General features: G+C 38.4%; 2 non-coding genes across 2 annotated transcripts; both read left to right on the forward strand.

Annotated features, from left to right (window-relative positions):
• Positions 1-430: 430 nt before the first annotated feature.
• On the forward strand, positions 431-538 carry LOC112713987 (small nucleolar RNA R71). Its single transcript, XR_003158946.1, has one exon. It is a non-coding gene; the product is annotated as a small nucleolar RNA R71 (small nucleolar RNA).
• A 17,267-nt stretch (positions 539-17,805) lies between these two features.
• On the forward strand, positions 17,806-17,913 carry LOC112713989 (small nucleolar RNA R71). Its single transcript, XR_003158947.1, has one exon. It is a non-coding gene; the product is annotated as a small nucleolar RNA R71 (small nucleolar RNA).
• The last annotated feature ends 9,223 nt before the right edge of the window (positions 17,914-27,136 follow it).

Below are 27,136 nucleotides of genomic sequence, written 5' to 3' on the forward strand. Positions count from 1 at the left end.
GATTTCTCCATGAAGGATTATAGGTGTTTCCATAGGGTTCTCCCATGTAATTCACCTCTTCCATTGAAGGGTTCTCAGGATCATAAGCTTCTTCCTCAGATGAAGCTTCCTTAGTACTGCTTGGTGCATTTTGCATTCCAGACAGACTTTGAGAAATCATATTGACTTGTTGAGTCAATATTTTGTTCTGAGCCAATATGGCATTCAGAGTGTCAATCTCAAGAACTCCTTTCTTCTGATTGGTCCCATTGTTCACAGGATTTCTTTCAGAAGTGTACATGAATTGGTTATTTGCAACCATTTCAATCAGCTCTTGAGCTTCTGTAGGCGTCTTCTTCAGATGAAGAGATCCTCCAGCAGAGCTATCCAAAGACATTTTGGATAGTTCAGAGAGACCATCATAGAAAATACCTATGATGCTCCATTCAGAAAGCATATCAGAAGGACACTTTCTGATTAATTGTTTGTATCTTTCCCAAGCTTCATAGAGGGATTCTCCTTCCTTCTGTCTGAAGGTTTGGACTTCCACTCTAAGCTTACTCAATTTTTGAGGTGGAAAGAACTTTGCCAAGAAGGCATTGACTAGCTTTTCCCAAGAGTCCAGGCTTTCTTTAGGTTGAGAGTCCAACCATGTTCTAGCTCTGTCTCTTACAGCAAAAGGGAATAGCATAAGTCTGTAGACCTCAGGGTCAACCCCATTAGTCTTGACAGTGTCACAGATTTGCAAGAATTCAGCTAAAAACCGATGAGGATCTTCCAATGGAAGTCCATGGAACTTGCAATTCTGTTGCATTAGAGAAACTAATTGAGGCTTAAGCTCAAAGTTGTTTGCTCCAATGGCAGGGATAGAGATGCTTCTCCCATAGAAGTCGGGAGTAGGTGCAGTAAAGTCACCCAGCACCTTCCTTGCATTGTTGGCATTGTTGTTGTTTTCGGCTGCCATAGGTTCTTCTTCTTTGAAGATTTCTGTTAGGTCCTCTACAGAGAGTTGTGCTTTGGCTTCTCTTAGCTTTCTCTTCAAGGTCCTTTCAGGTTCAGGATCAGCCTCAACAAGAATGCTTTTGTCCTTGCTCCTGCTCATAAGAAAGAGAAGGGAACAAGAAAATGTAGAATCCTCTATGTCACAGTATAGAGATTCCTTTAGGTGTCAGAGGAGAAGAAAAGTAGAAGACAGAAGTAGAAAATTCGAACTTATCAAAGAAGATGGAGTTCAAATTTTGCATTAAGGAATAGTGTTAGTCCATAAACAGAAGAATGTGAGAAGAAGGGAAGTAATTTTCGAAAATTAAGTAAAAGATTTTGAAAACATTTTTGAAAAACACTAATTGATTTTCGAAAATGAAAGTGGAAAAGAAATCAAGTGATTTTTGAAAAAGATTTTGAAATTAGAAATCAAAAAGATTTGATTAAAAACTATCTTGAAAAAGATGTGGTTAAGAAGATATGATTGGTTTTAAAAAGATGTGATTGAGAAGATATTATTTGAAAAACATTTTAAAAGATTTGATTTTGAAAATCAATGTCTTGGCTATCAAGAAAAGATATGATTCAAACATTAAACCTTTCTCAACAGAAAAGGCAACATACTTGAAATGTTGAATCAAATCATTAATTGATAGCAAGTATCTTTGAAAATGGAAAGAAATCAATTTTGAAAACATATGATTGAAAAGATATGATTTGAAAAAGATTTGATTTTGAAAAACTTTGAAAACTTGAAAAAAAAATTGCATTGAAAACAGAATCTTCCCTCTTGTGCCATCCTGGCGTTAAACGCCCAGAATGGTGCACATTCTGGCGTTTAACGCCTAAAACTATACCCTTTTGGGCGTTAAACGCCCAACCAGGTACCCTGGCTGGCGTTTAAACGCCAGTCTATCCTTCTTCACTGGGCGTTTTGAACGCCCAGCTTTTTCTGTGCAATTCCTCTGCTGTATGTTCTGAACCTTCAATTCTCTGTATTATTGACTTGAGAAGACACAAATTAAAAATATTTTTGGATTTTTAATAATAAGGAAAAATCAAAATGCAACTAAAATCAAATATCAATGCATGCAGGACACCAAACTTAGCAGTTTGTATACTACTGACACTAATGAGAATGCATATGAGACACACAAAAACACTCAAGTCAAGAGAATTCAAAGATCAGAGTAAGAAATCATCAAGAATTATTTGAAGTCCTTAAGACACATGAATGAATGCATGCAATTGACACCAAACTTAACATGAGACACTAAACTCAAACAAGAAATATTTTTGGATTTTATGATTTTGTAATTTTTTTTGTGTGCTTTTCGAAAATAAAGTGGAAAAAGATATCAAAGTTCTTAATGAGAATTCCAGGAATCAGTGCAATGCTAGTCTAAGACTCCGGTCCAGGAATTAGACATGGCTTCACAGCCAGCCAAGCTTTAGCAGATCACTGCTCCAACAGCAAGATTGATAGAAATCAACAAGCTCTTGTGATGATAAGTTGAAACCTCGGTCCAATGAAATTAGACATGGCTTCACAGCCAGCCAGATTTCAACAGATCATCATGAAACTCTAGAATTCGTTCTTAAGAACTCTGAAGAAAAAAAATACCTAATCTAAGCAACAAGATGAACCGTCAGTTGTCCAAACTCAACAATCCCCGGCAACAGCGCCAAAAACTTGGTAGCGCGAAATTGTGATCAATACTTTTCACAAATCAAATAATCCCCGGTAATGAATCCAAAAACTTGGTGTTCAATACCATGGCATAAACACAACTTCGCACAACTAACCAGCAAGTGTACTGGGTCGTCCAAGTAATAAACCTTACGCGAGTAAGGGTCGATCCCACAGAGATTGTTGGTATGAAGCAAGCTATGGTCACCTTGTAAATCTTAGTCAGGCAAACTCAAATGGGTATGGTGATAGACGCATAAAACATAAAGATAAAGATAGAGATACTTATGTAATTCCTTGGTAGGAATTTCAGATAAGCGTATGAAGATGCCTTCCCTTCCGTCTCTCTGCTTTCCTACTGTCTTCATCCAATCCTTCTTCTTCCTTTCCATGGCAAGCTTAAGCAAGTGTTTCACCGTTGTCAGTGGCTACCTCCCATCCTCTCAGTGGAAATGTTCAACGCACCCTGTCACGGCACAGCTATCCATCTGTCGGTTCTCGATCAGGCCGGAATAGAATCCAGTGATTCTTTTGCGTCTGTCACTAACGCCCCGCCCTCAGGAGTTTGAAGCACGTCACAGTCATTCAATTATTGAATCCTACTCAGAATACCACAGACAAGGTTAGACCTTCCGGATTCTCTTGAATGCCGCCATCAGTTCTAGCCTATACCACGAAGACTCTGATCTCACGGAATGGCTGGCTCGTTTGTCAGGCGAGCACTCGGTTGTCAGGCGATCAACCATGCATCGTGTATCAGGAATCCAAGAGATATTCACCCAATCGAAGGTAGAACGGAGGTGGTTGTCAGTCACACGTTCATAGGTGAGAATGATGATGAGTGTCACGGATCATCACATTCATCAAGTTGAAGAACAAGTGATATCTTAGAACAAGAACAAGCGGAATTGAATAGAAGAACAATAGTAATTGCATTAATACTCGAGGTACAGCAGAGCTCCACACCTTAATCTATGGTGTGTAGAAACTCCACCGTTGAAAATACATAAGAACAAGAGTGATCATTGGCTTCGGTCCCAGAGAGGGAACCAGAAGAACCAAGATCTGATCTAAGAACTAGATGTCCAAAAAGATTTCTAATACAATAGTAAAAGGTCCTACTTATAGAGAACTAGTAGCCTAGGGTGTACAGAGATGAGTAAATGACATAAAAATCCACTTCCGGGCCCACTTGGTGTGTGCTTGGGCTGAGCATTGAAGCATTTTCGTGTAGAGACTCCTCTTGGAGTTAAACGCCAGCTTTTATGCCAGTTTGGGCGTTTAACTCCCATTTTGGTGCCAGTTCCGGCGTTTAACGCTGGAATTTCTGAGGGTGACTTTGAACGCCGGTTTGGGCCATCAAATCTTGGGCAAAGTATGGACTATCATATATTGCTGGAAAGCCCAGGATGTCTACTTTCCAACGCCGTTGAGAGCGCGCCAATTGGGCTTCTGTAGCTCCAGAAATCCACTTCGAGTGCAGGGAGGTCAGAATCCAATAGCATCTGCAGTCCTTTTTAGTCTCTGAATCAGATTTTTGCTCAGGTCCCTCAATTTCAGCCAGAAAATACCTGAAATCACAGAAAAACACACAAACTCATAGTAAAGTCCAGAAAAGTGAATTTTAACTAAAAACTAATAAAAATATACTAAAAACTAACTAGATCATACCAAAAACATACTAAAAACAATGCCAAAAAGCGTACAAATTATCCGCTCATCACAACACCAAACTTAAATTGTTGCTTGTCCCCAAGCAACTGAAAATTGGTGGACGAAATTGTGATCACTTGTTCTTTTTACTTGTAGGATGTATACTCTGAGGGCATTGTTTATTTTCACAACTCCGTTCAACTAACCAGCAAGTGTACTGGGTCGTCCAAGTAATAAACCTTACGTGAGTAAGGGTCGAATCCACAGAGATTGTTGGTATGAAGCAAGCTATGGTCACCTTGCAAATCTCAGTCAGGCAGATTAAAATAGTTTATGGGTTTTTCGAAAATAGAAATAAAGGATAGAAATAAAAGGGATAGAACACTTATGCAGATTCATTGGTGGGAATTTCAGATAAGCGGATGGAGATGCTGTAGAGCTCTCGGACACCTGCTCTCCTACTCCTTCTACTCAATCCATCTTACTCCTTTCCATGGCAAGCTTTGTATAGGGGTTCACCATCAACTGTGGCTACTTTCATTCCTCACGGGGAAATATCCTGTGCGGCTGTCACTCGCACAGCTAACCAGTCTGGAGGCATCACCCATGGCTGATGGCTACGTCCCATCCTCGCAGTGAAAACTATGCTAACGCACTCTGTCACAGTACGGCTAATCACCGGTTGGTTCCCGCTCCTACTGGAATAGAATCCCTTTTTTGCGTCTGTCACTAACGCCCAGCAGGTTAAAGTTTGAAGCACGTCACGGTCACTCATTACCGGAATCCTACTCGGAACACCACAGACAAGGTGGACTTTCCGGATTCCCAAGATCCTACTCGGAATACCACAGACAAGGTGAGACTTTCCGGATCCTCATAAATTCCGCCATCTATCTAGCTTATACCACGAAGATTCTGTTGGGGAATCTAAGAGATACGCATTCAAGCTCTGTTGCATGTAGAACGTAAGTGGTTGTCAATCACGCGCGTTCATAAGTGAGAATAATGATAAGGGTAATTTGACTCATCACATTCATCATGTTCTTGGGTACGAATGAATATCTTGGAATAAGAATAAGAGAGATTTGAATAAAAGAAGATAGAATTTCATTAATACTTGAGGTACAGCAGAGCTCCACACCCTTAATCTATGGTGTGCAGAAACTCCACCGTTGAAAATACATAAGCAAAAGAGGTTCAGGCATGGCCAATATGGCCAGCCCTCTCCATGATCAAGTGACCGAAGAAAGACTTAAAGTGGTCAAAAGATATCTAATACAATAGATAAATGTTCTATTTATAATAAACTAGCTACTAGGGTTTACATGAGTAAGTAATTGATGTATAAATCCACTTCCAGGGCCCACTTGGTGTATGCTTGGGCTGAGCTTGATCATTCCACGAGCTAAGGCATTTCTTGGCGTTAAACTTTGAGTTATGACGTGTTTTGGGCGTTTAACTCCGGATCATGACGTTTTTCTGGCGTTTAACTCCAGACAGCAGCGTGTACTTGGCGTTTAACGCCAAGTTACGTCGTCATTCTTCGAATAAAGTATGGACTATTATATATTGCTGGAAAGCCCTGGATGTCTACTTTCCAACGCCGTTGAGAGCGCGCCAATTGGAGTTCTGTAGCTCCAGAAAATCCATTTCGAGTGCAGGGAGGTCAGATTCCAACAGCATCAGCAGTCCTTTTGTCAGCCTTCTTCAGAGTTTTGCTCAAATCCCTCAATTTCAGTCAGAATTTACCTGAAATCACAGAAAAACACACAAACTCATAGTAAAGTCCAGAAATGTGAATTTAACATAAAAACTAATGAAAACATCCTAAAAGTAGCTTAAACTTACTAAAAACTATATGAAAACAATGCCAAAAAGCGTATAAATTATCCGCTCATCACAACACCAAACTTAAATTGTTGCTTGTCCCCAAGCAACTGAAAATCAAATAGGATAAAAAGAAGAGAATATACTATAAAGTCCAAAATATCAATGAATATTAATTTAATTAGATGAGCGGGACTTGTAGCTTTTTGCTTCTGAACAGTTTTGGCATCTCACTTTTTCCTTTGTAGTTTAGAGTGATTGGCTTCTCTAGGAACTTAGAATTTCAGATAGTGTTATTGACTTTCCTAGTTAGGCATGTTGATTCTTGAACACAGCTACTTATGAGTCTTGGCTGTGGCCCTAAGCACTTTGTCTTCCAGTATTACCACCGGATACACAAATGCCACAGACACATAACTGGGTGAACCTTTTCAGATTGTGACTTAGCTTTGCTAAAGTCCCCAGTTAGTGGTGTCCAGAGCTCTTAAGCACACTCTTTAGCTTTGGATCACGACTTTAACCATTCAGTCTCAAGCTTTTCACTTGGACCTTCATGACACAAGCACATGGTTAGGGACAGCTTGATTCAGCCGCTTAGGCCTGGATTTAATTTCCTTGGGCCCTCCTATCCATTAATACTCAAAGCCTTGGATCCTTTTTACCCTTGCCTTTTGGTTTTAAGGGCTATTGGCTTTTTCTACTGCTCCTTCTTTTTCTTTCTAATTTTTTTTTTCGCCACCCCTTTTTTTTTCGCAAACTTCCTTTTTCACTGCTTTTTCTTGCTTCAAGAATCAATTTCATGATTTTTCAGATCATCAATAACATTTCTCTTTGTTCATCATTCTTTCAAGAGCCAACAATTTTAACACTTATAAACAACAAGATCAAAAATATGCACTGTTCAAGCATTCATTCAGAAAACAAAAATTATTGCCACCACATCAATATAATTAAATTAAATTCAATAATAAATTCGAAATCTATGTACTTCTTGTTCTTTTTGAATTAAAACATTTTTCATTTAAGAGAGGTGAAGGATTAATGGATTTTATTCATAGCTTTAAGGCATGGTTACATACTAATGATCATGAAGTAGAGACACAAAACATAGATAAAACATACTAATTAAAAACCGAAAAGCAGAAAGAAATAAGAACAAGGAATGAGTCCACCTGAGTGAGGGTGGTGCCTTCTTGAAGGTCCAATGGTGCTCTTTGAGCTCCTCTATGTCTCTTCCTTGCTTCTGTTGAATGATTTATAGTAATTTTGGTGCTTCTATCCATAGTTGCTCCCAATAGTTGTGTGGAGGATCATTTATTCCCTGAGGTATCTCAGGGATCTCTTGATTTGCAGCCACATGTTCTAACCAACTGAGCTATTCCAGCTTACATGAGTCTTTCCATCTTCCAAGACTCAGAGGTGGAAGCTTTTGTCTTCCCTTTGAGGTTTCTCTGGCCTTAGGTGCCATTAATGGTAATGGAAAAAAAAAAGCTATGCTTTTACCACACCAAACTTAAAATATTGCTCGCCCTCGAGCAAGAAAGAAAAGAAAAGTAGAAGAAGAAGAAGAGAATATGGGAGAAAGGGGGAGAAGTAGGTTCGGCTATGTGGGTGGGATTGGGTGGGAAAGAGAAGTTGAATTGTAGAGGTAGGTGGGGTGTATGGGGAAGAGGAGATTGATGTGAATGGTGAAGAAGATTGGGAATTGTGACATGGGGAATTCAAATCACAAAAATAGGATTAGAAGGTAAGGTGGGAATATGGTAGGTGGGGATCTTGTGGGGTCCACAGATCCTGAGGTGAAAAGAAATACCATTCCTTCACCATATAGGCATGTAAATTGCCTCCATGCATCATTCTGGCGTTCAATCGCCCATTGGTGCATGTTCTGGGCGTTAAACGCCCATGTGATGCATGTTTCTGGCGTTGAACGCCAGTTTCATGCTTGTTTCTGGCGTTCAGCGCCAGATTGTCCTCTGTGTGCACATCCTGGCGTTAAACGCCAGGTTGTTGCTTGTTTCTGGCGTTCAGCGCCAGAATGGTGCTCTGTTCTGGCGTTGAACGCCGGCCAGATGCACCTTCTGGGCGTTGAACGCCAGCCCGTGCGTCCTCCAGGGTGAAAAATTTTTTTCTTCTGTTTTTGACTCTGTTTTTAATTTTCTTGATTTTTTCGTGACTCCTTATGATCATGTACCTAATTAAACACAAAAATAACAAAGAAACAAAATAAAATAAAATTAGATAAATAAAATTGGGTTGCCTCCCAACAAGCGCTTCTTTAATGTCAATAGCTTGACAGTGGCTCTCATGGAGCCACAAGATGATCAGGTCAATTTAGTGTGTTGTCTCCACACCAAACTTAGAGTTTGGATATGGAATTTGAACACCAAACTTAGAGTTTGGTTGTGGCCTCACAACACCAAACTTAGAGTTTGACTGTGTGGGCTCTTCTTGACTCTGAACTGAGAGAAGCTCTTCATGCTTACTCTCCTTTGTCACAGAGGGATGGCCATGTGCTTGAAACACAAGGTATTCCCCATTCAATTGAAGGACTAACTCTCCTCTGTTGACATCTATCACAGCTTCTGCTGTGGCTAGGAAAGGTCTTCCTAGGATGATGGATTCATCATCTTCCTTCCTAGTGTCTAGGATTATGAAATCAGCAGGGATGTAAAGGCCTTCAACCTTTACTAGCACGTCCTCTACTAATCCATATGCTTGTCTCATTGACTTATCTGCCAATTGTAATGAAAACAATGCAGGTTGTACCTCAATGATTCCCAGCTTCTCCATTACAGAGAGTGGCATCAGATTTATCCCTGACCCAAGATCACATAGAGCTTTTTCAAAGCTCATGGTGCCAATGGTGCAGGGTATTAAGAACTTGCCAGGATCTTGTTTCTTTTGAGGTAGAGTTTCCTGAATCCAAGTATCCAAATCACTAATGAGCAAGGGAGGTTCACTTTCCCAAGTCTCATTACCAAATAGCTTGGCATTCAGTTTCATGATAGCTCCTAGATATTGAGCAACTTGCTCACCAGTCACATCTTCATCCTCTTCAGAGGATGAATAATAGTCAGAGCTCATGAATGGCAGAAGGAGATTTAATGGAATCTCTATGGTCTCTGTATGAGCCTCAGATTCCTCAGGATCCTTAATAGGAAGCTCCTTCTTGCTTGAAGGACGTCCCAGGAGGTCTTCCTCACTAGGATTTTCATCCTTCTCCTCCCTAGTGCATTCGGCCATGTTGACTAAGTCAATGGCTTTGCACTCTCCTTTTGGATTTTCTTCTGTATTGCTTGGGAGAGTACTGGGAGGAGTTTCAATAACTTTCTTACTCAGCTGGCCTACTTGTGCCTCCAAATTTCTAATGGAGGATCTGGTTTCATTCATGAAACTGAAAGTGGCCTTTGACAGATCAGAGACTATATTAGCTAAATTAGAATTATTTTGTTCAGCATTCTCTGTCTGTTGCTGAGAAGATGATGGATATGGCTTACTATTATTCAGCCTATTGCGTCCACCATTGTTAAAACCTTGTTGAGGTTTTTGTTGATCCTTCCAGGAGAAATTTGGGTGATTTCTCCATGATGGGTTATAGGTGTTTCCATAAGGTTCACCCAAATAATTAATCTCTGTCATGGCAGGGTTCTCAGGATCATAAGCTTCTTCAGAAGCTACCTCTCTAGTACTGTTGGATGCATGTTGCAATCCATTCAGATTTTGAGAGATCATGTTGACCTGTTGAGTCAACACTTTGTTCTGAGCCAGTATGGCATTCAGAGCATCAATTTCAAGAACTCCTTTCTTCTGAGGTATCCCATTATTCACAGAATTCCTCTCAGAGGTATACATGAACTGGTTGTTAGCAACCATGTCAATGAGTTCTTGAGCCTCTTCAGGCGTTTTCTTCAGGTGAATAGATCCACCTGCAGAATGATCCAGTGACATTTTCGAAAATTCAGAGAGACCATAATAGAATATATCTAACATGGTCCATTCTGAAAACATGTCAGATGGACATCTTTTGGTCAGCTGCTTGTATCTTTCCCAAGCTTCATAGAGGGATTCACCATCTTTTTGCTTGAAGGTTTGAACATCCACTCTCAGCTTGCTCAGCTTTTGAGGAGGAAAGAACTTATCTAAGAAGGCAGTAACCAGCTTATCCCAAGAGTTCAGGCTGTCCTTAGGTTGTGAATCCAACCATATTCTAGCTCTGTCTCTTACAGCAAAAGGGAAAAGCATGAGTCTGTAGACTTCAGGATCAACTCATTCGTCTTTACAGTCTCACAGATCTGCAAGAATTCAGTTAAAAACTGATAAGGATCTTCAGATGGAAGTCCATAAAACTTGCAGTTTTGTTGCATTAATGCAACTAGTTGAGGCTTAAGCTCAAAGTTATTGGCTCCGATGGCAGGAATGGAGATGCTTCTTCCATCAAACTTGGATGTTGGCTTTGTGAAGTCACCAAGCATTCTCCTTGCATTATTATTATTATTATTTTCGGCTGCCATATCCTTCTCCTGTTCAAAAATTTCTGAAAGGTTATTTCTGGATTGTTGTAATTTAGCTTCTCTTAATTTTCTCTTCAGAGTCCTTTCAGGTTCTGGATCAGCTTCAACAAGAGTGCCTTTATCCTTGTTCCTGCTCATATGAAAGAGAAGAAAACAAGAAAAGAAAGAGGAATCCTCTATGTCACAGTATAGAGATTCCTTTATGTTAGTAGAAGAAGAAAGGGGTGAAGAATCCAAATACAAGGGATATAAGAAGTTTGGATTCTTAGAGAGGTGAAGAGAAGTGTTAGTAATTGAATAGTTAAATAGAAGAAGAAAAGAGAAAATTCGAAAATAATTTTTGAAAAAGAGTTAGTGATTTTCGAAAATTAGAGATAAAATATAATTAAAATTAAAATTTAAAACAAAAAGAATTTTTGAAAAAGAGAGGGAGAATTTTCGAAAATTAGAGAGGGAAAAGTAGTTAGGTGGTTTTGAAAAAGATAAGAAACAAACAAAAAGTTAGTTAGCTGATTGAAAAAGATTTGAAATCAAATTTTGAAAAGATAAGGAGATAAGAAGTTTAGATAAGATATTTTGAAATCAAATTTTGAAAAAGATAAAATTTTTGAAAAGGATAAGATAAAAGATAAAAAGATATATTTGAAAAAGATATTTTGAAAAAGATTTAATTTTAAAAAGACTTAACTAACAAGAAACTACAAGATAAGATTCTAGAATTTAAAGATTGAACCTTTCTTAACAAGAAAGTAACAAACTTCAAATTTTTGAACTAATCACATTAATTGTTAGCTTAATTTTCGAAAATTAGATAAAAAGATAAGAAAAAGATTTTGAAATATTTGAAAAATAATTTTTGAAATTTTCGAAAATTATATAAAAAATGAAAAAGATATGATTTTTGAAAAAGATTTTGAAAAGATAAGATTTTTAAAATTGAAATTTTGATTTGACTTGTAAGAAACAACTAATTTTGAAATTTTTTGACCAAGTCAATCCCAAAATTTCGAAATTTTGGAGGGAAATGAGGAAAAGATATTTTTGAAATCACATTTTGAATGAAAAACACAAAAATGACCCAAAACATGAAAATTTTGGATCAAGACACAAGATGCATGCAAGAATGCTATGAATGTCAAGATGAACACCAAGAACACTTTGAAGATCATGATGAACATCAAGAACATAATTTTGAAAAACTTTTTAATGCAAAGAAAACATGCAAGACACCAAACTTAGAAATCTTTAATGCATGGAAAATATGAATGCAAAAATGCACATGAAAAACAACAAAAGACACCAAACAAGAAATCATCAAGATCAAACAAGAAGACTTGTCAAGAACAACTTGAAGATCATGAAGAACACTATGAATGCATGGATTTTCGAAAACAATGCAAGAAAAATTTTAAAAGCATGCAATTGACACCAAACTTAAAATTTGACTCAAGACTCAAACAAGAAACACAAAATATTTTTGATTTTTATGATTTTCTAATTTTTTTTTTGTATTTTTATTAAAATTTTTTTTTCGAAAATAAGGTTTGTAAAAACGAAAAATAAAAGAAAAAAGTTTTGAAAAAGATTTTTGAAAAGAAAATTACCTAATCTGAGCAACAAGATGAACCGTCAGTTGTCCATACTCGAACAATCCCCGGCAACGGCGCCAAAAACTTGGTGGACGAAATTGTGATCACTTGTTCTTTTTACTTGTAGGATGTATACTCTGAGGGCATTGTTTATTTTCACAACTCCTTCAACTAACCAGCAAGTGTACTGGGTCGTCCAAGTAATAAACCTTACGTGAGTAAGGGTCGAATCCACAGAGATTGTTGGTATGAAGCAAGCTATGGTCACCTTGCAAATCTCAGTCAGGCAGATTAAAATAGTTTATGGGTTTTTCGAAAATAGAAATAAAGGATAGAAATAAAAGGGATAGAACACTTATGCAGATTCATTGGTGGGAATTTCAGATAAGCGGATGGAGATGCTGTAGAGCTCTCGGACGCCTGCTCTCCTACTCCTTCTACTCAATCCTTCTTACTCCTTTCCATGGCAAGCTTTGTATAGGGGTTCACCATCAACTGTGGCTACTTTCATTCCTCACGGGGAAATATCCTGTGTGGCTGTCACTCGCACAGCTAACCAGTCTGGAGGCATCACCCATGGCTGATGGCTACGTCCCATCCTCGCAGTGAAAACTATGCTAACGCACTCTGTCACAGTACGGCTAATCACCGGTTGGTTCCCGCTCCTACTGGAATAGAATCCCTTTTTTGCGTCTGTCACTAACGCCCAGCAGGTTAAAGTTTGAAGCACGTCACGGTCACTCATTACCGGAATCCTACTCGGAACACCACAGACAAGGTGGACTTTCCGGATTCCCAGGATCCTACTCGGAATACCACAGACAAGGTGAGACTTTCCGGATCCTCATAAATTGCCGCCATCTATCTAGCTTATACCACGAAGATTCTGTTGGGGAATCTAAGAGATACGCATTCAAGCTCTGTTGCATGTAGAACGTAAGTGGTTGTCAATCACGCGCGTTCATAAGTGAGAATAATGATAAGGGTAATTTGACTCATCACATTCATCATGTTCTTGGGTACGAATGAATATCTTGGAATAAGAATAAGAGAGATTTGAATAAAAGAAGATAGAATTTCATTAATACTTGAGGTACAGCAGAGCTCCACACCCTTAATCTATGGTGTGCAGAAACTCCACCGTTGAAAATACATAAGCAAAAGAGGTTCAGGCATGGCCAATATGGCCAGCCCTCTCCATGATCAAGTGACCGAAGAAAGACTTAAAGTGGTCAAAAGATATCTAATACAATAGATAAATGTTCTATTTATAATAAACTAGCTACTAGGGTTTACATGAGTAAGTAATTGATGTATAAATCCACTTCCGGGCCCACTTGGTGTATGCTTGGGCTGAGCTTGATCATTCCACGAGCTAAGGCATTTCTTGGCGTTAAACTTTGAGTTATGACGTGTTTTGGGGTTTAACTCCGGATCATGACGTTTTTCTGGCGTTTAACTCCAGACAGCAGCGTGTACTTGGCGTTTAACGCCAAGTTACGTCGTCATTCTTCGAATAAAGTATGGACTATTATATATTGCTGGAAAGCCCTGGATGTCTAGTTTCCAACGCCGTTGAGAGCGCGCCAATTGGAGTTCTGTAGCTCCAGAAAATCCATTTCGAGTGCAGGGAGGTCAGATTCCAACAGCATCAGCAGTCCTTTTGTCAGCCTTCTTCAGAGTTTTGCTCAAATCCCTCAATTTCAGTCAGAATTTACCTGAAATCACAGAAAAACACACAAACTCATAGTAAAGTCCAGAAATGTGAATTTAACATAAAAACTAATGAAAACATCCCTAAAAGTAGCTTAAACTTACTAAAAACTATATGAAAACAATGCCAAAAAGCGTATAAATTATCCGCTCATCAAAAATCAAATAAGATAAAAAGAAGAGAATATACTATAGACTCCAAATTATCAATGAAACTTAGCTCCAAATTAGATGAGCGGACTAGTAGCTTTTTGCCTCCAACAGTTTTGGCATCTCACTTTATCCTTTGAAATTCAGAATGATTGGCTTCTTTAGGAACTCAGAATCCAGATAGTGTTATTGATTCTCCTAGTTAAGTATGATGATTCTTGAACACAGCTACTTATTGAGTCTTCGCCGTGGCCCAAAGCACTCTGTTTTCCAGTATTACCACCGGATACATACATGCCACAGATACATAATTGGGTGAACCTTTTCAGATTGTGACTCAGCTTTGCTAGAGTCCCCAATTAGACGTGTCCAGGGTTCTTAAGCACACTCTTTTTGCCTTGGATCACAACTTTATTTCTTTCTTTTTCTTTCTTTGTCTCTTTCTTTCTTTTTTCTTTCTTTTTTTTCGTCTCTTTTTTTTTGTATTCACTGCTTTTTCTTGCTTCAAGAATCATTTTTATGATTTTTCAGATCCTCAGTAACATGTCTCCTTTTTCATCATTCTTTCAAGAGCCAACAATTTTAACATTCATGAACAACAAATTCAAAAGACATATGCACTGTTTAAGCATACATTTAGAAAACAAAAAGTATTGTCACCACATCAAACTAATTAAGCTAGTTTTAAAGATGAATTCGAAATCCTGTACTTCTTGTTCTTTTGTGATGAAAACAGTTTTCATTTAAGAAAGGTGATGGATTCAGAGGACATTCATAACTTTAAGGCATAGACACTAAGACACTAATGATCATAAGACACAAACATGGATAAACATAAGCATGAAAATTCGAAAGACAGACAATTAAAGAACAAGGAGTTTAAAGAACGGGTCCACCTTAGTGATGGCGGCTTGTTCTTCCTCTTGAAGATCCTATGGAGTGCTTGAGCCCCTCAATGTCTCTTCCTTGTCTTTGTTGCTCCTCTCTCATGATTCTTTGATCTTCTCTAATTTCATGGAGGATGATGGAGTGTTCTTGGTGCTCCACCCTTAGTTGTCCCATGTTGGAACTCAATTCTCCTAGGGAGGTGTTTAGTTGCTCCCAATAGTTTTGTGGAGGAAAGTGCATCCCTTGAGATGAATCTCTCCATCTCCCCTGACTCGGAGGTAGAAGCTTTTGCCTTCCCTTTTCTCTTTCTAGAGGTTTCTTCGGACTTGGATGCCATAAATGGTTATGGAAAAACAAAAAGCAATGATTTTACCACACCAAACTTAAAAGGTTTGCTCGTCCTCGAGCAAAAGAAGAAAGAAGAGAGTAGAAGAAGAAGAAATGAAGGAGATGGAGATGGCTTTGGGGTTCGGTCATATATGGGTGGGTTTGAGAGGGAAAGTGGTTTGAATTTGAATGGTGAGGTAGGTGGGGTTTTATGAAGGATGGATGTGAGTGGTGAAGAGAAAGAAGGGATTTGATAGGTGAAGGGGCTTTGGGAAAGAGGTGTTGAGGTGATTGGTGAATGGGTGAAGAAGAAGAGAGAGAGTGGTGGGGTAGGTGGGGATCCTGTGGGGTCCACAGATCCTGAGGTGTCAAGGAAAAGTCATCCCTGCACCAAATGGCAAGCAAAATCTCGTTTTGTGCCAATTCTGGCGTTAAACGCCGGGCTGGTGCCCATTTCTGGCGTTTAACGCCAGCTTCTTGCCCTTTTCTGGCGTTTAACGCCAGTCTGGTGCCCCTTTCTGGCGTTAAACGCCCAGAATGGTGCCAGACTGGGCGTTAAACGCCCAACAGCTAGCCTCACTGGCGTTTAAACGCCAGTGGGTTCTTCCTCCAGGGTGTGCTGTTTTTCTTTCTGTTTTTCATTCTGTTTTTGCTTTTTTCATTGATTTTGTGACTTCTTATGATCATCAACCTACAAAAAACATAAAATAACAAAGAAAAATAGTCAAAATATAATATTGGGTTGCCTCCCAACAAGCGCTTCTTTAATGTCAGTAGCTTGACAGTGGGCTCTCATGGAGCCTCAGAAATGCTCAGAGCCATGTTGGAACCTCCTAACACCAAACTTAGAGTTTGAATGTGGGGGTTCAACACCAAACTTAGAGTTTGGTTGTGGCCTCCCAACACCAAACTTAGAGTTTGACTGTGGGGGCTCTGTTTGGCTCTGTTTTGAGAGGAGCTCTTCATGCTTCCTCTCCATGGTGACAGAGGGATATCCTTGGGCCTTAAACACCAAGGATTCTTTATTCACTTGAATGATCAACTCTCCTCTATCAACATCAATCACAGCCTTTGCTGTGGCTAGGAAGGGTCTGCCAAGGATGATGGATTCATCCATGCACTTCCCAGTCTCTAGGACTATGAAATCAGTAGGGATGTAATGGTCTTCAACTTTTACCAGAACATCCTCTACAAGTCCATAGGCTTGTTTTCCTGAATTGTCTGCCATCTCTAGTGAGATTTTTGCAGCTTGCACCTCAAAGATCCCTAACTTCTCCATTACAGAGAGAGGCATGAGGTTTACACTTGACCCTAAGTCACACAAGGCCTTCTTGAAGGTCATGGTGCCTATAGTACAAGGTATTGAAAACTACCCAGGATCCTGTCTCTTTTGAGGCAGTTTCTGCCTAGACAAGTTATCCAGTTCTTTGGTGAGCAAAGGAGCTTCATCCTCCCAAGTCTCATTTCCAAATAACTTGTCATTTAACTTCATGATTGCTCCAACGTATTTAGCAACTTGCTCTTCAGTGACATACTCATCCTCTTCAGAGGAAGAATACTCATCAGAGCTCATGAATGGCAGAAGTAAGTCCAATGGAATCTCTATGGTCTTATTTTGAGCCTCAGATTCCCATGGTTCCTCATTGGGGAACTCATTGGAGGCCAGTGGACGTCCATTGAGGTCTTCCTCAGTGGCGTTCACTGCCTCTCCTTCCTCCCAAAATTCGGCCATGTTGATGGCTTTGCACTCTCCTTTTGGATTTTCTTCTGTATTGCTTGGGAGAGTACTAGGAGGGAGTTCAGTAATTTTCTTGCTCAGCTGACCCACTTGTCCCTCCAAATTTCTAATGGAGGACCTTGTTTCAGTCATGAAACTTTGAGTGGTTTTGATCAGATCAGAGACCATGGTTGCTAAGTCAGAGTTATTTTGCTTAGAACTCTCTGTCTGTTGCTGAGAAGATGATGGAAAAGGTTTGCTATTGCTAAACCTGTTTCTTCCACCATTATTGTTGTTGAAACCTTGTTGAGGTCTCTGTTGATCCTTCCATGAAAAATTTGGATGATTTCTCCATGAAGGATTATAGGTGTTTCCATAGGGTTCTCCCATGTAATTCACCTCTTCCATTGAAGGGTTCTCAGGATCATAAGCTTCTTCCTCAGATGAAGCTTCCTTAGTACTGCTTGGTGCATTTTGCATTCCAGACAGACTTTGAGAAATCATATTGACTTGTTGAGTCAATATTTTGTTCTGAGCCAATATGGCATTCAGAGTGTCAATCTCAAGAACTCCTTTCTTCTGATTGGTCCCATTGTTCACAGGATTTCTTTCAGAAGTGTACATGAATTGGTTATTTGCAACCATTTCAATCAGCTCTTGAGCTTCTGTAGGCGTCTTCTTCAGATGAAGAGATCCTCCAGCAGAGCTATCCAAAGACATTTTGGATAGTTCAGAGAGACCATCATAGAAAATACCTATGATGCTCCATTCAGAAAGCATATCAGAAGGACACTTTCTGATTAATTGTTTGTATCTTTCCCAAGCTTCATAGAGGGATTCTCCTTCCTTCTGTCTGAAGGTTTGGACTTCCACTCTAAGCTTACTCAATTTTTGAGGTGGAAAGAACTTTGCCAAGAAGGCATTGACTAGCTTTTCCCAAGAGTCCAGGCTTTCTTTAGGTTGAGAGTCCAACCATGTTCTAGCTCTGTCTCTTACAGCAAAAGGGAATAGCATAAGTCTGTAGACCTCAGGGTCAACCCCATTAGTCTTGACAGTGTCACAGATTTGCAAGAATTCAGCTAAAAACCGATGAGGATCTTCCAATGGAAGTCCATGGAACTTGCAATTCTGTTGCATTAGAGAAACTAATTGAGGCTTAAGCTCAAAGTTGTTTGCTCCAATGGCAGGGATAGAGATGCTTCTCCCATAGAAGTCGGGAGTAGGTGCAGTAAAGTCACCCAGCACCTTCCTTGCATTGTTGGCATTGTTGTTGTTTTCGGCTGCCATAGGTTCTTCTTCTTTGAAGATTTCTGTTAGGTCCTCTACAGAGAGTTGTGCTTTGGCTTCTCTTAGCTTTCTCTTCAAGGTCCTTTCAGGTTCAGGATCAGCCTCAACAAGAATGCTTTTGTCCTTGCTCCTGCTCATAAGAAAGAGAAGGGAACAAGAAAATGTAGAATCCTCTATGTCACAGTATAGAGATTCCTTTAGGTGTCAGAGGAGAAGAAAAGTAGAAGACAGAAGTAGAAAATTCGAACTTATCAAAGAAGATGGAGTTCAAATTTTGCATTAAGGAATAGTGTTAGTCCATAAACAGAAGAATGTGAGAAGAAGGGAAGTAATTTTCGAAAATTAAGTAAAAGATTTTGAAAACATTTTTGAAAAACACTAATTGATTTTCGAAAATGAAAGTGGAAAAGAAATCAAGTGATTTTTGAAAAAGATTTTGAAATTAGAAATCAAAAAGATTTGATTAAAAACTATCTTGAAAAAGATGTGGTTAAGAAGATATGATTGGTTTTAAAAAGATGTGATTGAGAAGATATTATTTGAAAAACATTTTAAAAGATTTGATTTTGAAAATCAATGTCTTGGCTATCAAGAAAAGATATGATTCAAACATTAAACCTTTCTCAACAGAAAAGGCAACATACTTGAAATGTTGAATCAAATCATTAATTGATAGCAAGTATCTTTGAAAATGGAAAGAAATCAATTTTGAAAACATATGATTGAAAAGATATGATTTGAAAAAGATTTGATTTTGAAAAACTTTGAAAACTTGAAAAAAAAATTGCATTGAAAACAGAATCTTCCCTCTTGTGCCATCCTGGCGTTAAACGCCCAGAATGGTGCACATTCTGGCGTTTAACGCCTAAAACTATACCCTTTTGGGCGTTAAACGCCCAACCAGGTACCCTGGCTGGCGTTTAAACGCCAGTCTATCCTTCTTCACTGGGCGTTTTGAACGCCCAGCTTTTTCTGTGCAATTCCTCTACTGTATGTTCTGAACCTTCAATTCTCTGTATTATTGACTTGAGAAGACACAAATTAAAAATATTTTTGGATTTTTAATAATAAGGAAAAATCAAAATGCAACTAAAATCAAATATCAATGCATGCAGGACACCAAACTTAGCAGTTTGTATACTACTGACACTAATGAGAATGCATATGAGACACACAAAAACATTCAAGTCAAGAGAATTCAAAGATCAGAGTAAGAAATCATCAAGAATTATTTGAAGTCCTTAAGACACATGAATGAATGCATGCAATTGACACCAAACTTAACATGAGACACTAAACTCAAACAAGAAATATTTTTGGATTTTATGATTTTGTAATTTTTTTTGTGTGCTTTTCGAAAATAAAGTGGAAAAAGATATCAAAGTTCTTAATGAGAATTCCAGGAATCAGTGCAATGCTAGTTTAAGACTCCGGTCCAGGAATTAGACATGGCTTCACAGCCAGCCAAGCTTTAGCAGATCACTGCTCCAACAGCAAGATTGATAGAAATCAACAAGCTCTTGTGATGATAAGTTGAAACCTCGGTCCAATGAAATTAGACATGGCTTCACAGCCAGCCAGATTTCAACAGATCATCATGAAACTCTAGAATTCGTTCTTAAGAACTCTGAAGAAAAAAAATACCTAATCTAAGCAACAAGATGAACCGTCAGTTGTCCAAACTCAACAATCCCCGGCAACAGTGCCAAAAACTTGGTAGCGCGAAATTGTGATCAATACTTTTCACAAATCAAATAATCCCCGGTAATGAATCCAAAAACTTGGTGTTCAATACCATGGCATAAACACAACTTCGCACAACTAACCAGCAAGTGTACTGGGTCGTCCAAGTAATAAACCTTACGCGAGTAAGGGTCGATCCCACAGAGATTGTTGGTATGAAGCAAGCTATGGTCACCTTGTAAATCTTAGTCAGGCAAACTCAAATGGGTATGGTGATAGACGCATAAAACATAAAGATAAAGATAGAGATACTTATGTAATTCCTTGGTAGGAATTTCAGATAAGCGTATGAAGATGCCTTCCCTTCCGTCTCTCTGCTTTCCTACTGTCTTCATCCAATCCTTCTTCTTCCTTTCCATGGCAAGCTTAAGCAAGTGTTTCACCGTTGTCAGTGGCTACCTCCCATCCTCTCAGTGGAAATGTTCAACGCACCCTGTCACGGCACAGCTATCCATCTGTCGGTTCTCGATCAGGCCGGAATAGAATCCAGTGATTCTTTTGCGTCTGTCACTAACGCCCCGCCCTCAGGAGTTTGAAGCACGTCACAGTCATTCAATTATTGAATCCTACTCAGAATACCACAGACAAGGTTAGACCTTCCGGATTCTCTTGAATGCCGCCATCAGTTCTAGCCTATACCACGAAGACTCTGATCTCACGGAATGGCTGGCTCGTTTGTCAGGCGAGCACTCGGTTGTCAGGCGATCAACCATGCATCGTGTATCAGGAATCCAAGAGATATTCACCCAATCGAAGGTAGAACGGAGGTGGTTGTCAGTCACACGTTCATAGGTGAGAATGATGATGAGTGTCACGGATCATCACATTCATCAAGTTGAAGAACAAGTGATATCTTAGAACAAGAACAAGCGGAATTGAATAGAAGAACAATAGTAATTGCATTAATACTCGAGGTACAGCAGAGCTCCACACCTTAATCTATGGTGTGTAGAAACTCCACCGTTGAAAATACATAAGAACAAGAGTGATCATTGGCTTCGGTCCCAGAGAGGGAACCAGAAGAACCAAGATCTGATCTAAGAACTAGATGTCCAAAAAGATTTCTAATACAATAGTAAAAGGTCCTACTTATAGAGAACTAGTAGCCTAGGGTGTACAGAGATGAGTAAATGACATAAAAATCCACTTCCGGGCCCACTTGGTGTGTGCTTGGGCTGAGCATTGAAGCATTTTCGTGTAGAGACTCCTCTTGGAGTTAAACGCCAGCTTTTATGCCAGTTTGGGCGTTTAACTCCCATTTTGGTGCCAGTTCCGGCGTTTAACGCTGGAATTTCTGAGGGTGACTTTGAACGCCGGTTTGGGCCATCAAATCTTGGGCAAAGTATGGAGTATCATATATTGCTGGAAAGCCCAGGATGTCTACTTTCCAACGCCGTTGAGAGCGCGCCAATTGGGCTTCTGTAGCTCCAGAAAATCCACTTCGAGTGCAGGGAGATCAGAATCCAACAGCATCTGCAGTCCTTTTTAGTCTCTGAATCAGATTTTTGCTCAGGTCCCTCAATTTCAGCCAGAAAATACCTGAAATCACAGAAAAACACACAAACTCATAGTAAAGTCCAGAAAAGTGAATTTTAACTAAAAACTAATAAAAATATACTAAAAACTAACTAGATCATACCAAAAACATACTAAAAACAATGCCAAAAAGCGTACAAATTATCCGCTCATCACAACACCAAACTTAAATTGTTGCTTGTCCCCAAGCAACTGAAAATTGGTGGACGAAATTGTGATCACTTGTTCTTTTTACTTGTAGGATGTATACTCTGAGGGCATTGTTTATTTTCACAACTCCGTTCAACTAACCAGCAAGTGTACTGGGTCGTCCAAGTAATAAACCTTACGTGAGTAAGGGTCGAATCCACAGAGATTGTTGGTATGAAGCAAGCTATGGTCACCTTGCAAATCTCAGTCAGGCAGATTAAAATAGTTTATGGGTTTTTCGAAAATAGAAATAAAAGGGATAGAACACTTATGCAGATTCATTGGTGGGAATTTCAGATAAGCGGATGGAGATGCTGTAGAGCTCTCGGACACCTGCTCTCCTACTCCTTCTACTCAATCCATCTTACTCCTTTCCATGGCAAGCTTTGTATAGGGGTTCACCATCAACTGTGGCTACTTTCATTCCTCACGGGGAAATATCCTGTGCGGCTGTCACTCGCACAGCTAACCAGTCTGGAGGCATCACCCATGGCTGATGGCTACGTCCCATCCTCGCAGTGAAAACTATGCTAACGCACTCTGTCACAGTACGGCTAATCACCGGTTGGTTCCCGCTCCTACTGGAATAGAATCCCTTTTTTGCGTCTGTCACTAACGCCCAGCAGGTTAAAGTTTGAAGCACGTCACGGTCACTCATTACCGGAATCCTACTCGGAACACCACAGACAAGGTGGACTTTCCGGATTCCCAAGATCCTACTCGGAATACCACAGACAAGGTGAGACTTTCCGGATCCTCATAAATTCCGCCATCTATCTAGCTTATACCACGAAGATTCTGTTGGGGAATCTAAGAGATACGCATTCAAGCTCTGTTGCATGTAGAACGTAAGTGGTTGTCAATCACGCGCGTTCATAAGTGAGAATAATGATAAGGGTAATTTGACTCATCACATTCATCATGTTCTTGGGTACGAATGAATATCTTGGAATAAGAATAAGAGAGATTTGAATAAAAGAAGATAGAATTTCATTAATACTTGAGGTACAGCAGAGCTCCACACCCTTAATCTATGGTGTGCAGAAACTCCACCGTTGAAAATGCATAAGCAAAAGAGGTTCAGGCATGGCCAATATGGCCAGCCCTCTCCATGATCAAGTGACCAAAGAAAGACTTAAAGTGGTCAAAAGATATCTAATACAATAGATAAATGTTCTATTTATAATAAACTAGCTACTAGGGTTTACATGAGTAAGTAATTGATGTATAAATCCACTTCCAGGGCCCACTTGGTGTATGCTTGGGCTGAGCTTGATCATTCCACGAGCTAAGGCATTTCTTGGCGTTAAACTTTGAGTTATGACGTGTTTTGGGCGTTTAACTCCGGATCATGACGTTTTTCTGGCGTTTAACTCCAGACAGCAGCGTGTACTTGGCGTTTAACGCCAAGTTACGTCGTCATTCTTCGAATAAAGTATGGACTATTATATATTGCTGGAAAGCCCTGGATGTCTACTTTCCAACGCCGTTGAGAGCGCGCCAATTGGAGTTCTGTAGCTCCAGAAAATCCATTTCGAGTGCAGGGAGGTCAGATTCCAACAGCATCAGCAGTCCTTTTGTCAGCCTTCTTCAGAGTTTTGCTCAAATCCCTCAATTTCAGTCAGAATTTACCTGAAATCACAGAAAAACACACAAACTCATAGTAAAGTCCAGAAATGTGAATTTAACATAAAAACTAATGAAAACATCCCTAAAAGTAGCTTAAACTTACTAAAAACTATATGAAAACAATGCCAAAAAGCGTATAAATTATCCGCTCATCACAACACCAAACTTAAATTGTTGCTTGTCCCCAAGCAACTGAAAATCAAATAGGATAAAAAGAAGAGAATATACTATAAAGTCCAAAATATCAATGAATATTAATTTAATTAGATGAGCGGGACTTGTAGCTTTTTGCTTCTGAACAGTTTTGGCATCTCACTTTTTCCTTTGTAGTTTAGAGTGATTGGCTTCTCTAGGAACTTAGAATTTCAGATAGTGTTATTGACTTTCCTAGTTAGGCATGTTGATTCTTGAACACAGCTACTTATGAGTCTTGGCTGTGGCCCTAAGCACTTTGTCTTCCAGTATTACCACCGGATACACAAATGCCACAGACACATAACTGGGTGAACCTTTTCAGATTGTGACTTAGCTTTGCTAAAGTCCCCAGTTAGTGGTGTCCAGAGCTCTTAAGCACACTCTTTAGCTTTGGATCACGACTTTAACCATTCAGTCTCAAGCTTTTCACTTGGACCTTCATGACACAAGCACATGGTTAGGGACAGCTTGATTCAGCCGCTTAGGCCTGGATTTAATTTCCTTGGGCCCTCCTATCCATTAATACTCAAAGCCTTGGATCCTTTTTACCCTTGCCTTTTGGTTTTAAGGGCTATTGGCTTTTTCTACTGCTCCTTCTTTTTCTTTCTAATTTTTTTTTTCGCCACCCCTTTTTTTTTCGCAAACTTCCTTTTTCACTGCTTTTTCTTGCTTCAAGAATCAATTTCATGATTTTTCAGATCATCAATAACATTTCTCTTTGTTCATCATTCTTTCAAGAGCCAACAATTTTAACACTTATAAACAACAAGATCAAAAATATGCACTGTTCAAGCATTCATTCAGAAAACAAAAATTATTGCCACCACATCAATATAATTAAATTAAATTCAATAATAAATTCGAAATCTATGTACTTCTTGTTCTTTTTGAATTAAAACATTTTTCATTTAAGAGAGGTGAAGGATTAATGGATTTTATTCATAGCTTTAAGGCATGGTTACATACTAATGATCATGAAGTAGAGACACAAAACATAGATAAAACATACTAATTAAAAACCGAAAAGCAGAAAGAAATAAGAACAAGGAATGAGTCCACCTGAGTGAGGGTGGTGCCTTCTTGAAGGTCCAATGGTGCTCTTTGAGCTCCTCTATGTCTCTTCCTTGCTTCTGTTGAATGATTTATAGTAATTTTGGTGCTTCTATCCATAGTTGCTCCCAATACTTGGCTGGATAGTTTTGAATGTAATATCTATTTAGTCATTGTGAATCAAATTATATTTTTAAAATGTGTTTAGAAAAAGACGGATATAATTAACATCATCTTCGCCTATTTTTTTATCATTTTAATAATAGAAATAAAAGTGTATACATAATATGTATACGAAAAATTATGTAGATAACATTTATTTTTTCAATTGCTTACATGTATGATTGAAAGTGTGTATCTTGATATTGATTATTTACTAAAAATAGAAAGTGCATATTTCCAATTGTTTACATCTATAACATTTTTTTCTCAATATGCTTACATGTACGTGAGAGGATGGTGATGATTATCGTTATTATCATTATTTGAATGATCTTGTTAACACAAAAATTTTGACAAGAATCATGACGTGGACTGTAGCATATAAATTGACAAATGATTAGGTCGACGGGATGGATGAAACTCAACAAAGAAGTCTAGGTCGAAACAATAAAGAAATACTCGAAAAATAAAAGCTTTTTAATGGAGAGAACATGAGATGATTACTTGATGACCAAGGTATAGTAAAACATAGGTGGTTGAACTTAAAAGACAAGGTAAACCAGATCGTGGGATAGAAATTTACTCAGCATGGCATAGATTTATCCTTTATAAAAAGGAGAGTCAAAGAATTTAAAAGGTACTTCAATTTTCAACATCTCAAGCTATATTAAACCCCTCTAAAATTTCAAAGTCACACTGACGTTAGAAAAAGTCATTGAGTGATCAAAAGTGCTTGTGAGTGTTTGAAGTCAATTTATTTTATTTGATCCTTTTGTTTATTACTTTAATTTATTTGTTTACTTAAATTCTAAGCTTTATTTATTATTTTCGTTATCTTAAATAATTTCTTTTAATTTTCAAGTTCATTTATTATAATCATTCTTTTTCAAGTTACATTCAATTACTTTGCTTCATTCAAAATTTGTTTGGAAATCATATGCAAATCTCCTTTTTGCAAGTCAGTTTCGATCGACACTAACTTAATAAGTCCCAAGTCAAGCTTACTTCTTTAGAGGAATCGTATCTACTCTCCGAATTGAGATTTTTTTATACAAACTTGATCGGCATCTGCGATCGAAGGTCAAACAAAAATCAAGCGAAACAAATTAGCACAACCGATAGGACCTTAAGCGAATTTAGTATCAATTGTTGTATGCGATTACATAATGGAAAGCTAGTGAAAATGTCTGATAGAGGTTCCACTTCGACTAACACGTCGAATAACGACTCTGGACAACTTGGGAAACATGTTATGAGAGGGATAGAGGTCGAATCAACATTTTCAATAGACAGTATGGGTTGAAGTAGGAGTGGTGAACGGGCCTAAACCCACCAGGATGGCCCGCGTAACCTGTCAAAAAAGGCAGGACGGGTTGAAAAATTATAACCGCCACACATCAAAATTGCACCTAACCCGCACCACTTAACCGTAGATTTTGGCGGGGCGGAAAAGACTTTCCTATGGGCTCAACGTTTTTTTTTACCAAGGGTATTTTTGTGTATTTTTTTTCCCAAAACCCAATTTTTCCCAACATTGGTTCTAATCTAGTGTTTTGAATTATGTTTATTTTGCTTTGGGAACAATATTTATTTAGCTTTGGACAATATTTATTTTGCTTTGGACAATGTTAGTTTTATTATTTTGTTTCAACAAACTTGGTTTATAATTATGTTTATTACATATTTATAATTATAAAGACTTTAATGTTTGTGGATTTAGAAATTATATTTTTTATATTTTATTATATTTATAAATTTAAATTTATTAATTGTAAATAATTAAAAAAAAAAAAAAAAGAGGAGATTTAGCGAGCTTGGTTTATAATTATGTTTATTACATATTTATAATTATAAAGACTTTAATGTTTGTGAATTTAGAAATTATAATTTTTTTATATCTTTAGAAATTATAAATTTATTAAAATGGTTATGAAATTATATATATTATTTAATACTTAACAGAAAAAAAAAGAGGAGATTTGGCGAGCTTGGCGGGCGGAGTGAGGTATCAGGACCGCCTCATTAGTAGGGAGGAGCAAGCCAGCCTACCAAAGGGCGGAATTTTGGCGAGACGAGCTTTCCCTCTTGCCATCTCTAGGTAGAAGGACTAATCCGATAAGGGTTTCAGAAAAAATCTCATTTACTACGCCCTCTACTTGATCTTTATATGGGTGACTACCTAATTATTCTCCATCTTATGAAAAACCCAAATTTTAAAGAAATTGTATACGTACAAAGAAAAATTGTACGATGATAATTTTTGTTTATTATTTTTGTTATCTTAAATAATTTCTTTTAATTTTTTAAGTTCATT

The sequence above is a fragment of the Arachis hypogaea genome, chromosome 9 (assembly GCF_003086295.3).
Source record: "Arachis hypogaea cultivar Tifrunner chromosome 9, arahy.Tifrunner.gnm2.J5K5, whole genome shotgun sequence".
Classification (NCBI taxonomy): domain Eukaryota; kingdom Viridiplantae; phylum Streptophyta; class Magnoliopsida; order Fabales; family Fabaceae; genus Arachis; species Arachis hypogaea.